A 13,321-nucleotide genomic window follows, 5' to 3' on the forward strand; every position below is an offset into this window, starting at 1 on the left:
AGTGAGAAAATGGGTTTTGTTTGTGGCTGCAGGTTAAAATGACATATACATAAATACTGGGATTTACAGTCTATTAATGAGTTGTTTTGGACCAGTTCTCTGAAGAATAATTCAATTTATCCCAAAGATACACATGATTTCTTCTTGTGTCTTCTATGCCCTTATTTTTATTGTACTGACATTATTGTGGCTAGATATGTGAAAACATATTTGTTTGGGATAATCTTTTGTATCATCGTAACTCCTGGATCTCAAGAGAGGATGATTGGTCCCTCAGAGATCTTTTAAATTCTATCCCAGAAACGTGATTTGACCCAATATCTGTCATATTACATACAAATTGCAAACGACATAAACATCCATAGTTCTGGGGCTCAAGTGCTTATCTAACTACATTGGGAGATAAAGTCAATTAAAATATACATAAGTAAAATAAAATACACATGCATACACACATTGTTATACTGATTGACAAAGAATGAATGCAAAATGCTCAGTATATAATAGCCTATTCTGAATCAGCAGAAGTATTTTTATTCACAACTTTTAAGTTTTATTAAATAAAGCACTGCTACTGCTACTGCTGCTAAGTCGCTTCAGTCATGTCCGACTCTGTGTGACCCCATAGACGGCAGCCCACCAGGCTCCCCTGTCTCTGGGATTCTCCAGGCCAGAACACTGGAGTGGATTGCCATTTCCTTCTCCAATGCATGAAAGTGAAAAGTGAAAGTGAAGTCGCTCAGTTGTGTCCGACTCCTAGCAACCCCATGGACTGCAGCCTACCAGGCTCGTCCGTCCATGGGATTTTCCAGGCAAGAGTACTAGAGTAGGGTGCCATTGCCTTCTCTGAATAAAGCACTACACTACTTAATTACTTTGCAAAGGTTACATTAAAAACACACTGTATGCAAGTGTGGATATTATCTAGGTGAACAACGTAGAAGACAGGATTTTGTCCTAATATATCATCAGTATTATTTTGAAAGAAAATAATCAGTCACACACAGTTAAACATTCAGACTGCTTAATGAGCACAATTATGACATCTATTTTACCAAAGTCATTCCTTATGGGCACTCACAACTCATGTAGAGCAATTATACTGCAATATGCTTTACTTATTACATAATCAACACTTCTGTTTTATATGAAATGTCACATTAAATCTAAAGCCCTGAATTCAGTGGCCTTCAGAGAGATATCAACCATTTCTCAAATCATTTACCCAAGAAGGGATATTGAATTTTTAAAAACTGGAATTATCTTCCCTCTCTATAAAATGAGAAGGTTGGAAAAGATAATCTTACAGGGCACTTTCAGGTCTTAGAACTTATAATTTTATGCCTTTCAATAAATGGTCTCTCAAAATTTAAGTAGACTACACCTTTGGGTTAAAAAAAAGTATTATTTATAGTGAGGAAAATCAATTATATTTATATTGATAAATGAAGGTATTTATTTTCTATATTAGTTTTAAAGCAAACTTGTTTACATTTTCAGTTATCTGAAACCAGTTAGGAAAACAGCCACATAGATGATCGACCATATGGCATAATAAATGTATAACCAAGACAGGCATGAAATATTTTGTATTTTAACCAAATTACTAAACTAACTCATGAAAATGTAATATATTACCTATTTAGCTGAGAGTTTTATTGCAGCTATGTCATAATTTACAATGAACACAAACCAACAATTCCTGATTACTTCTCAAATTTTTAAAAAAGATGAATTGTTTTTCATCCATATTCAGTTACAGCTACATACATTTTATATGTAGAAATATATAAATATCTATAATTGCAAGAAAATGACTCAACCACCTCTGAGTAGTATTTACATGGAGAGGCAATAATATCACCAGCGTTAAATACATAGAATTTTTAGGTAGATCAATGATGTTTAAGTTATTTTTCACTGAGATGTCCAAGGATATAAATAGCAGAAGTGAAAAACTAGGAAGGATGCTGAATTGGAAGATCTTATGCCTTTCCCTACATAATCTCCTACTTTATCTTTTTCTGTTTGTACTTATTTGAAGTAGTTATATCTATGGTTCTGATTTTTAGAAAGATTTCAAATCCTTTAAAAAATTTTTTAAAAAATCTATGTTTGTGAAATATTTTAATACTATATTAAGGGATCTATTAATAAACACGGGACTGTAGGGGAAAAATAAATGAGAAAAAATAGAGTCACTGATAAAAGCCAAGGGGAAACAGACATTAGAAGAAAAGAAGCAGGCATAATAAATATCTTTAAAAATTTGTTAGTATAATTTGATGGCACTGTACTTCCCATGTCTATAAAATGAATAAGGTAGGATAGGAACTTTGATAATTTCATTATATGCCTGCCTGGAAATGGAAATATTTTAGCATAATTAGTCCATTAGTGTTTCCTCCATTTTATCTCTGTAGTATTGTAATTAACACAATATTACATTCACTATTGATCTGAGAGCAACTTATTTTCCTTAGGGGAGATACAACAGAAATAGAGTGAGTTACCCAATCATACCAGGTTTAAAGTGTTCCAAATTTAATAAAGATAAGACATTTACTTCAGAACTACTCTTTCCTCCATGGCAAAATACTCAACAGCAAAGTAGTTGAACATGACTTTGTATATTTCAATTGTGTCAATAAAAATGGCAAATGACACTAAAACAAACAAACCCCACTATAATTTTAAAGCTTATAAGACCAATTTTTATTTGGAAGAAAGGCATAGTCTGCACACATTTATCCCAGGGGGCTAAGTGCAAAATTTCAGAGCTAAAAGGAAATGGAGAAAGGCTTTGTGAAATGGAAAGGAGGGGTAGGCTGGTACCTGCTGGTTACTGAGTTTCTCTAGGACAAGTCATCTAATTTGACCAGACCAGAGAACTTCCACAGAGAGTGATCTGGAAAGTTTGGAATGCGGATATGTTTGGGGCATCTCTATTCTTGTCATTCTTCACAAAACATAACCGTGTCTGCAGAGTAAAGAAGTGGTGTTAAACATTTAAACAGCATTAATTAATTCAATATAGCAAGTAAACTCTCTGATGCTCAAAGAGCACTGGCTGGCCTCAGGGATAATTTGCCAGTTGACTGGGTCTTTCATATGCTGTCAGGAATTTGGTCCCTAAGTTTAAACACTTGATGATGATCTGACTTTTACTCATGGTTGATCACTGACTCCTGCTTGACCCTCTGCCTGACCACCAACAGCTCTTAAGTCTCTCCTTTATTAAATAATAAAGTGAAGTCTCTTCACTTTCTTAAATAATTTTATGGTTGTGATCTATTGTCACGGACATTACTTAAAGATAGAAAGTCTGGTCTACATATTTTTTGCATAGTTCCAAACACAAGGATGGCGAACGTGCAAACACTGTCAATAATTATGATTATACCAAACCTACTGAAAGAAAAGGCTGAATTTCCCTGCTCTCTGTATGCTGGAAATTCAGTGTTACTAAGGAAAATATGTGGATTCATTTCTTATAAGAGGACTGCCAAACTAAAGATAATTGTAACAATTATCTACAGGCAGTTTATGTTTGACATTACTCTGTGTAAATTAAAATGTGAATATTGCCTAAGTACTCATAATAGTAGTTTGAAAGAGTTTGCATTAAACTAACTTGAGGAATTTGTAAATAGCACTATGCTGAAAACAAGCAGTGAACTTTGGCAGAAATCTTACTTACTGATTCATTCATATTTGCATTATTTATAAGATGCTAATTGGACTCTACTCTAAAAGAGACTCTAAATATGGTACTCCACAAAAGCTCTAATTTAATAATAACCAAACAACAAGTATTCATAGAACCCTCAAATGCTGAAAATTTCATGCTTGATAAATCACAATACTAATGACCAAAATTGAGAAAAATAATTTATTAAATGACACTAAAAATACTTTAGCTTGGCTGAATGACTACTTTAACTGACATGTTTTCCTCAAAATAATCCAGAAATTATTACAACTTTGAATTTAAAAAGTATTTTTGCCAAATATAGAAAGTCTCTAACTTGGTATTTCATTAGCATTCACAATTGATGAGCTTAAAGTAGCAAGCAGAAAGATGATATCTAAAGCAGGATGTTGACTCATACTGACATCAGCAAATTTTGACTTACTCACCAGGCTTCTCTATTTCCAGTAATGAAAGAGATAGAGGTGATATATATCACTTTCTTATTAGAAATAAAGTATGAGACAAATTAAAATATAATTATGAATGCTATAACAAATTCTACTTTAAAAATGCCAGCACAAATGTTGCTTGTATAAACAATCTAAGTTCTCCCCAGACATAGTATCAAATTGCCTCCTGAAGACGTTCTGTGTCTCACTTCCTTGCCTGTAAAATGAAAAGAGGGACTACAGGAACTTTTAGGTCTCATGTTTTTGAAATCTGCTGCTGCTTCTACTGCTGCCAAGTCGCTTCAGTCATGTCCGACTCTGCGCGACCCCATAGACGGCAGCCCACCAGGCTCCGTCGTCCCTGGGATTCTCCAGGCAAGAACAATGGAGTGGGTTGCCATTTCCTTCTCCAATGCATGAAAGTGAAAAGTGAAAGTGAAGTCGCTCAGTCGTGTCCAACTCTTAGCGACCCCATAGTCTGCAGCCCACCAGGCTCCTCCAACCATGGGATTTTCCAGGCAAGAGTACTGGAGTGGGGTACCATTGCCTTCTCCATTTTGAAATCTAATACTTGATAAATAAGATAACCTATACGATAGCTGCATTGCTAAATCACTGCTGCAGTCTTCAAAAAGCCATCTTTCAGAAAAAAAAAAAAAACAACAACAACAAACAAGTATTTATATAATCAGAAAAACTTCCTGACACTACATGTACCTTGTTCCACTATATTTTAATCAAGTCAAGTTTATGGTGACTACTCAGAAATATTTCTTCTCACAAATCGAACATAATTGGATTGCTTTTCAGTAGCATAATTTGGCTCAATAAGAATCAAAGATATGCACCTGTTCTAATCATTTGAAAAACTGATAGATGAAAAGTTTACAAAAAAGTAAGACTTTGCCCAAAGCTATTGAGACATGGTGGACAGTGACTGTAGCCACGTAAATGACGTTCCTTGGAAGAAAAGCAATGACAAACCTAGACAGTGTATTAAAAAGCAGAGACATTAATTTGCCTGCTATTGCTGCTAAGTCACTTCAGTCGTGTCCGACTCTGTGCGACCCCATAGACAGCAGCCCACCAGGCTCCCCCGTCCCTGGGATTCTCCAGGCAAGAACACTGGAGTGGGTTGCCATTTCCTTCTCCAATGCATGAAAGTGAAAAGTGAAAGTGAAGTCGCTCAGTCATGTCCGACCCTCAGTCACCCCATGGACTGTAGCCTACCAGGCTCTCCGTCCATGGGATTTTCCAGGCAAGAGTACTGGAGTGGGGTGCCATTGCCTTCTCCATTAATTTGCCTACAAAGGTCCATATAGTCAAACTATGGTTTTTCCCAGACTGATAAATGGTATGAAAATACCCATACTTTGGTGTGTGAGCCTTTTAACAAAATGATTCCATCCTCTGTAAAGATGGACTCTATCAATATATAGTTCATAAAATCTATGTGTCACCATATTCTTTCACTAACAAGCCAAAGTAAGGAACTATTATCAAACTCTATTTCCCAGGCAATATATTAGTGCAACACTAAGCTATTTGATAATGTAAACAAAGGCCAAATTAAGAAGTGGAACATATGCTTGCCAAGATGAGTAGCAGATTTGGGGAACTAATTAAAGACTGATTCACATGATGAAACTAATCTATTACTAGCCTGAGACTGACTAAGACACATTTCATGAATGAATAAAAGTAGCACAAGTTAAGTGACTTAAGATCCAGTGTTCCAGCAGCCAACTATATTCTCTGTAGCAGCATCTGACTTGATAATGCATCATGGCCTGAGGAAAGAGACTGCTGATTTCTCACAGATATCCATACTTCTACACCATAGACATAGTAATATTCCTAACATTAACAGCATCATCTTCTATGTTTTTTGTTTTGCATTTTTCTTTTAATTTTTGTTGGAGTATAGTTGATTGACAACATTGTGTTAGTTTCTGCTATAAAACCAAGTGAGTTTGTATACATACACATATATTCACTTTTTCTAGATTACATTCCCATATAAGTCATTACAGAATACTGCATAGAGTTCTTATCAATTACCTATTCTATATATAGTAATATGTGTATGTCAATCCCAATCTCCCAATTTATCCCTTCGCTTCCTCCCAGTCTCTTATGCTTTTAAGTGCTAAATCTAGTAGCGACAGGTTTGTATTAGTTGAATGCTTTTTTTCATATTGAGTAATTAAGAGGCCAATATTGGCTTCTTCAAGAAAGCCTTTTATTTTATGAAATATGGAAAATGCTGCCAATGTCTATCAAGTTAAATACCTTGTTTTTGTTTGCCTGCTGTTGTGAACTGGAGATGTTAGCTCAGCCGGGTAGAGCACTGGGTTAATGAGGACAGGGTCACATCCCTATTCAGCCCAGTTAACTTGGCAGAAAAAAAGCTAGCTACACATGCTACAGCTGTTATTTCAGCAAGCCAACTGTTAAATGTGTAGTGTGGGTCCTGGTGGAGGGGATCAAAACAACCCACCCATCCAGTCTCTTGGAAAACAATTCAAATGTCCATGGTTCAAGTCAGCAAAGGTGTGTTTCCTTTAAATGGCATCATTATTGTTTTTCAGATTTTGCTGAGCTCTGAACACTGATGGAAGATATAAGTTCAAGAAAACTTGTTTTACATCATTTAATGTGTTTTGCACATGATCTATTGTCTGTTTCAAGTAGTTTGTCCACCTGTAATGATGGAATAATTCATAAATCTAAAGCTGCAGAACTCAACATCAGGCAGAAACGGTGATTTCCAGGGTATAATTATGTAAAATGGAATACATTTTCTGAACCTCAGATTTTGAGAATGATTTTCAGCAGTAGAATATGTTGAACCACCCTAATAACAGGAGTTTTGCTACCTAAGCATTATGAGTAGGAGACATCCATTTCATAAAAGAATCATGATCTTAAAATGAGTCTATGTGGCAGATTAGTAAATCAGTTGTAAAAAAAAGATTCTGCACAACTACACCAAACATTAGAAGCAACACACACTGGACAGTAGTACATGTGTGTGTGCCAGGATACACAGACACACAGACACACTCATCAAAATTCAAAATGTGAGTTTCATTATCTAATGATAATCTTATATGATGTCTCCCTTATGAACCTCCTAACAAATACGTGAGACCATCAGTAAAGACCTTTAAAACTCAATGGAATCAAGTATTGAAATCAAAGTAAACTAGCTCCTTATTTCTAGTCCTACTGCTAAATTTCTGTGTAATCCTACTTACATGTGCTTTATATGAAGACTGTATCATCTGTTTCATGTAGGATAAAATAGAAAGAATTGGCTCAACATACAAGTCATTATACAGATCCCCATATGTAATCCCCGATGTTCTGAAAAGACTTTTCATATTAACTTTTACTTTGGTAAAGGTATTTAATCAATATTTTCACTGAGTTAGGTTCTATTATTCACAAACATTGTGCCTTGCTCTTTTAGCTAGTTTCAATTGATTTTTAGAGAACAGAAAAGGAAAGGCACACATTCAAAATTCTATCCAAACAAAACAATAGATCAGAATCCTTAGACTCTTCAGGAATATCTTCAGAATGATAAAAGTCAAGAAGACTTCTTCATGTCCTGGCTATTTTAAATGGTGCTGTAATGAACACTGGGGTACACGTGTCTCTTTAAATTATGGTTTCCTCAGGGTACATGCCCAGTAGTAGGATTGCTGGGTCATATGGTAGTTCTATTTTTATTTTTTTAAGGAACCTCCATACTGTTCTCCTTAGTGGCTATACATAATTTACATCCCCACCAACAGTGTAGGAGGGTTCCTTTCTCTTCATATGCTCTCCAGCATTTACTATTTGCAGATTTTTTGATGATGATCATTCTGACTGGTGTGAGGTGATACTTTATCAGAGATTTGATTTGCATTTCTCTAATAATTAGTGATGTTGCACATCTGTTCATGTTCCTCTTGGCCATCTGTATGTCTGCGTTGGATAAAAACCTATTTAGGTCTTCTGCAATTTTTTTTTTTTTCCTTTTTTGACTGGGTTGTTTTTTGATACTGAGCTGTATGATATGTGGGATGGGGGTGGGAGTAAGGTTCAAGAGAGAGGGGATATATGTATACATATAGCTGATTCACTTCATTGTACAGCAGGAACTAATACAACATAGTAAAGCAATCATACTCCAGTAAGGAAAAAATAAAAAAGACTTCTTCAGAAAAAACGTGACAGTGTTAAAAATTCAGAATTCTATGAGATCTTGTTTGATTGATAAGTACTTCCCCCTTTCTCTCTGTATCCTACAAGGCAGAACAGCAAACTCCGTCTAAAGTTTCTCTATTTAATATTCTTGTTACTTTCATCTTGCTCATTTGTTTATTAATTTCACAAGTCTATTTGTATTAGGTTGGTGCAAAAGTAATTGTAGTTTTGCATTGTGGATCTTTGCCTTTTGATACTGGAATGCATTCTTAAACAAAGGTGCTTATGTTATATACCATTTTAATACTCATTTCTCACTTCATGTTTTTTTGTTAATAACATTACTTGCTGTTTATTTTATATTTATTTTAGATTATTGAATTGATGTTAGGCAAAAAGCAAATATGAGCAATTTTTAACTTCTTTTTTTAAATTCAAGTTCAAATGGTTATAAAGCAGTGGACACAATTCACATCATCTGCAATACATTTGGCCCGTGAATTGCTCATAAACATATAGTGCAGTGGTGGCTCAAGAAGTTTTGCAAAGGAGACAAGAGCCTTGAAGACAAGGATCACAGTGGCCGGCAACCAGAAGTTGACAACAGACTGAGAGCAATCATCGAAGGTGATACTCTTACAACTACATGAGAAGTTGCCAGAGAACTCAATGTTGACCATTCTGTAGTCATTTGACATTTGGAACAAATTGGAAGGTGAAAGCTTGATAAGTGGGTGCCACATGAGATGACTGAAAATCAAAAAGTTGTCATTTTGAAGTGTCCTCTTCTCTTATTCTACCCAACAACAGTGAACACTTTCTCAACTGGATTGTGACATGCAATGAAAAGTGGATTTTATATGACAACCAGCATTGACAAGCTCAGTGGTTGGATTGAGTAGAAGCTCCAAAGTACTTCCCAAAGCCAAACTTACACCAAAGACAGGTCATGGTCACTGTTTGGTGGTCTGCTGCTGGTCTGATCCACTACACCTTTCTGAATCCCAGTGAAACCATTACATCTGAGAAGTGTGCTCAGCGAATCAATGAGATGCATCAAAAACTGAAGGCCTGCAGCTGGCACTGGTCAATAGAATGGACCCAATTCTTCTCCATGGCAATGCCCAACCACATGTCACACAAACAATGCTTCAAAAGTTGAATGTTCATCGCAGCACTGTTTATAATAGCCAGGACATGGAAGCAACCTAGATGTCCATCAGCAGATGAATGGATAAGAAAGCTGTGGTACATATACACAATGGAGTATTACTCAGCCATTAAAAAGAATACATTTGAATCAGTTCTAATGAGGTGGATGAAACTGGAGCCTATTATACAGAGTGAAGTAAGCCAGAAGGAAAAACACCAATACAGTATACTAACGCATATATATGGAATTTAGAAAGATGGTAACAATAACCCTGTGTATGAGACAGCAAAAGAGACACTGATGTATAGAACAGTCTTATGGACTCTGTGGGAGAGGGACAGGGTGGGAAGATTTGGGAGAATGACATTGAAACATGTAAAATATCATGTAAGAAACGAGTTGCCAGTCCAGGTTTGATGCACGATACTGGATGCTTGGGGCTGGTGCACTGGGACGACCCAGAGGGATGGTATGGGGAGGGAGGAGGGAGGAGGGTTCAGGATGGGGAACGCATGTATACCTGTGGCGGATTCATTTTGATATTTGGCAAAACTAATACAATTATGTAAAGTTTAAAAATAAAATTTAAAATAAAAAGTTGAATGAATTGGGCTACAAAGTTTTGCCTCATCTGCCATATTCACTTGACCTCTCACCAACTGACTATTAGCTTCTTCAAGGATCTTGACAACTTTTTGCAGGGAAAATGCCTCTGCAACCAGAAGGCAGAAAATGCTTTCCAATCACTCCTCAAGTCCCAAAGCACAGATTTTTACGTTACAGAAATAAATGTTGGCAAAAATGTGTTGATTGTAATGGTTCCTATTTTGATTACTAAACATGTGTTTGAGCCTACTTATAATGACTTAAAATTTACTGCTCAAAACTACATTTACTTTTGCACTAACCTAATAGTCCTTGTTAGCAATGCAGACATAAGATCTGAAAGTCATACATTAAGTCAGAAGAGAGTCATGTTAACAGCTTTGATTGTTGGGATCAAGATATTAGAGTTAACATGATACTATAAGAAAAAGGGACTTATTGGTGCTATTGTAAAGTTCTAACAATATTGATTCTTTATTAGTGTTTCTATGTTTTTTTTTTCCTTTGTGTTTACTTCAGTTTTGTTTTGTTATTCCAAGTACTGATACATGTTAAATAGGTTAAGAAAAGTAAAAATATATATTATGAAGATTAATGAAAAAACAACTTACTAAAAGGGGGTTGGGAAGCTGGGATGGGGCGCTCTCATGCAGTACCGCTTGATGTCAATTGCAGGAGTTATTGATGTCAATTACAGAAAGAATTGTTAATTAAAGACCCCAATAGAAGAATCATTAACAGCAAAGGCTCATCAATTACAGAAAAAAATAATTAAAGAAAAAATGTGTACATTACATCTCCTTCAAGAAAGTGACTATCCCAGCAACTCAAACAATGAGAAACTTACCATATTAAACTTTAACTTTTCTCCAATGGACTTCCATTCTTTCAAAACAACCTCTCTCAACTTCCTCCTTTTACTCTATAATATAGCATTCCTCTCCTTTGTTTATTAGACTTGCCTATGATTTTTTGTTGTGGTTCACTTGTCCCAAATTGCAGTTCTCTGCTATTTCCAAATAAATCCATTTTTTCTGGTAAAAGAATTTTTATTTTGGAGGTCAACAGTATGTAAGTCCATAGTTAAAGGCTATCCCACTAAGCATCATAGTTTCCTCTTTTTTTAATTGAAATACAATTGATTTTCAATATTAGTTTTAGGTGTACAATATAGTGATTCAAAATTGTATAGATTATACTCTATTTAACTTACTATAAAATACTGACTATATTCCTGGTGCTGTACAACATATCCTTGTAGCTTGCTCATTTTTTACAATGCAGTTTGTGTTAAGCGTGGTTTTATTTCACCAGGCATTATGGAGTAGAGATCTATAATGTGAAAATGAAATAACAACAAAACAAAAAGCTTAAATGTGTATTTACACTAAGTTCCCTCTTGAAATAAAACCTTTGACATGCTATGCTAGAAATATGTTATTTACCATTTTTACCTTGTTAACTCCTCCTTATTATACTCAGATCTCTTCATAATTGTCAATTCCTTAGGGAAATCTTCTCAACCTCACTAAGTCAAGCACCTTTTCACATTTTTAAAAGAAAATAAGAGCACTTATTGCTTATGAAATGTATTTTCTCATGCTTTACAGTAAAGAAAGGTTCAGCTTAGGATTGTGTACACAAACAACAGACTTGGCAACACCAGTTATAGCAAACAATGAGGTTGAAATTCTTTTTGCAAACGGTCAGTCATTCTCTATCCCCAACAACTCTCATCTACCCTGACTCACCGGTGACTGATGGTCAAATATTTCTCTTGCAGGCCAAAAGATGGAGACTATTTTTCTAAAAGAAGTATAGAAAGTATATTCTTAGTCCTCTAACTTGTAATAAAAATATTGAAATCTTAATTCAAAGTGTTTAGAATCCTCCAGCTTAAAGGCAAGATTCATCCTACTTATTCTTGGTCAAGTGAGACCAAGTCTCACTTAAGTTCAAGTCTCACCTAAGTTCACAAATTTACAAGTTTGCTTTTCTTTGAATTATTCTTTAAATATAAGCAGAGATCCAAGAATTACCATATATTTAAGAACAGTTGTTGACATGGAAAAGAAACAGTAAGGTAAACAGGGGAGAAATAACCATTAAGGAGGCCAGATTATTTAAGAAAAATAAGCAAAATGAAATTAAAATGAATTAATCAAAATAAAATCCTCAATACTAACTAAAGGATTTATGAATGGTATACGCATACCACAATAATGGGATAATAAGAAGAAAACAAAATCATATAAATAACACATAAATTAATTCTAATGAAAGAAGTAGAAAATAAAATCAAGGATGAGAGGCAGAGCTTTGGAGAGGAAAAATAAGAAATATAGAATCAATATAGAAGATCCAATATACAATAAATAGGAGTTCCAGAGAGATAGGAAATAGGAAAGTGATGGATATTTCACAGACGTAACAGATATGGAATTCTCAGAGGTGGAGGACACATTATATTTTTCCTCAGTTCTTTTTCAAAACACTATTTCTACATATATTATTAGTTTTGTTTGTTTTTTGTCCCTTTCCTTTTATTTTAGCTTCTTACATTTTCTTTTCTCAACACAGGAATCATCCTTTTAAAATGTACTACCAAGCAGTGCTCAAATCTCCAAAATGCACCATTACATTCAGAGAAAAAGCCAAAGTTCTCATATGATCTAACTTGCACTCCCTAACACATCTCTGACCTTTTCTAATACCACTTAGCCCAGGCTTAAAGATCAGGCATGCTTGCCAGCAAGGGTTTTCTTTAACCAAGACTTCTGTCTCAAAATCTTTTTTCTTAGATAGCTGCATGCTTACTTCCCCATTTCCTTTGCCTTAGGTTTAAATGAGGCTTATTCTGATCACAACGTTTCAAACCATTACCCCAAACTAGCAATACTGGCCTTCCCTACTCTTCATGCTTTTATTTCCCAATACCTTTAAAAAATGCAATCAAATGTGCTTACTTATTGTGTCCACCCTTTATTGTCAATGTTTATTTAGTCAGTGAGATATATGCTCCATGAGATCAAGTACTTTTATAGCTTTTGGTCATTATTGTATTGCAAGAGCCTGCAACAGTGCCTGGCATACAGAACATGCCCTATAACTACTTACGTGAATAAATAAACAAACGCAGAATTTCTCCACTAAGTGGCACAAAACATGAAATAATGGCATTGTAAAAAGAAACTCCAATGTGAGCATACCACTCATTGT

At 35.1% G+C, this 13,321-nt stretch overlaps 1 protein-coding gene across 8 annotated transcripts in view; it reads right to left on the reverse strand.

The window, feature by feature from the left end:
• Positions 1-13,321, reverse strand: part of CTNNA3 (catenin alpha 3) — a 1,976,430-nt gene that overhangs the window by 113,345 nt on the left and 1,849,764 nt on the right. The gene's annotated exons all lie outside the window — the stretch shown is intronic.

Source organism: Bos indicus, chromosome 28 (assembly GCF_029378745.1).
Source record: "Bos indicus isolate NIAB-ARS_2022 breed Sahiwal x Tharparkar chromosome 28, NIAB-ARS_B.indTharparkar_mat_pri_1.0, whole genome shotgun sequence".
Taxonomy (NCBI): Eukaryota; Metazoa; Chordata; class Mammalia; order Artiodactyla; family Bovidae; genus Bos; species Bos indicus.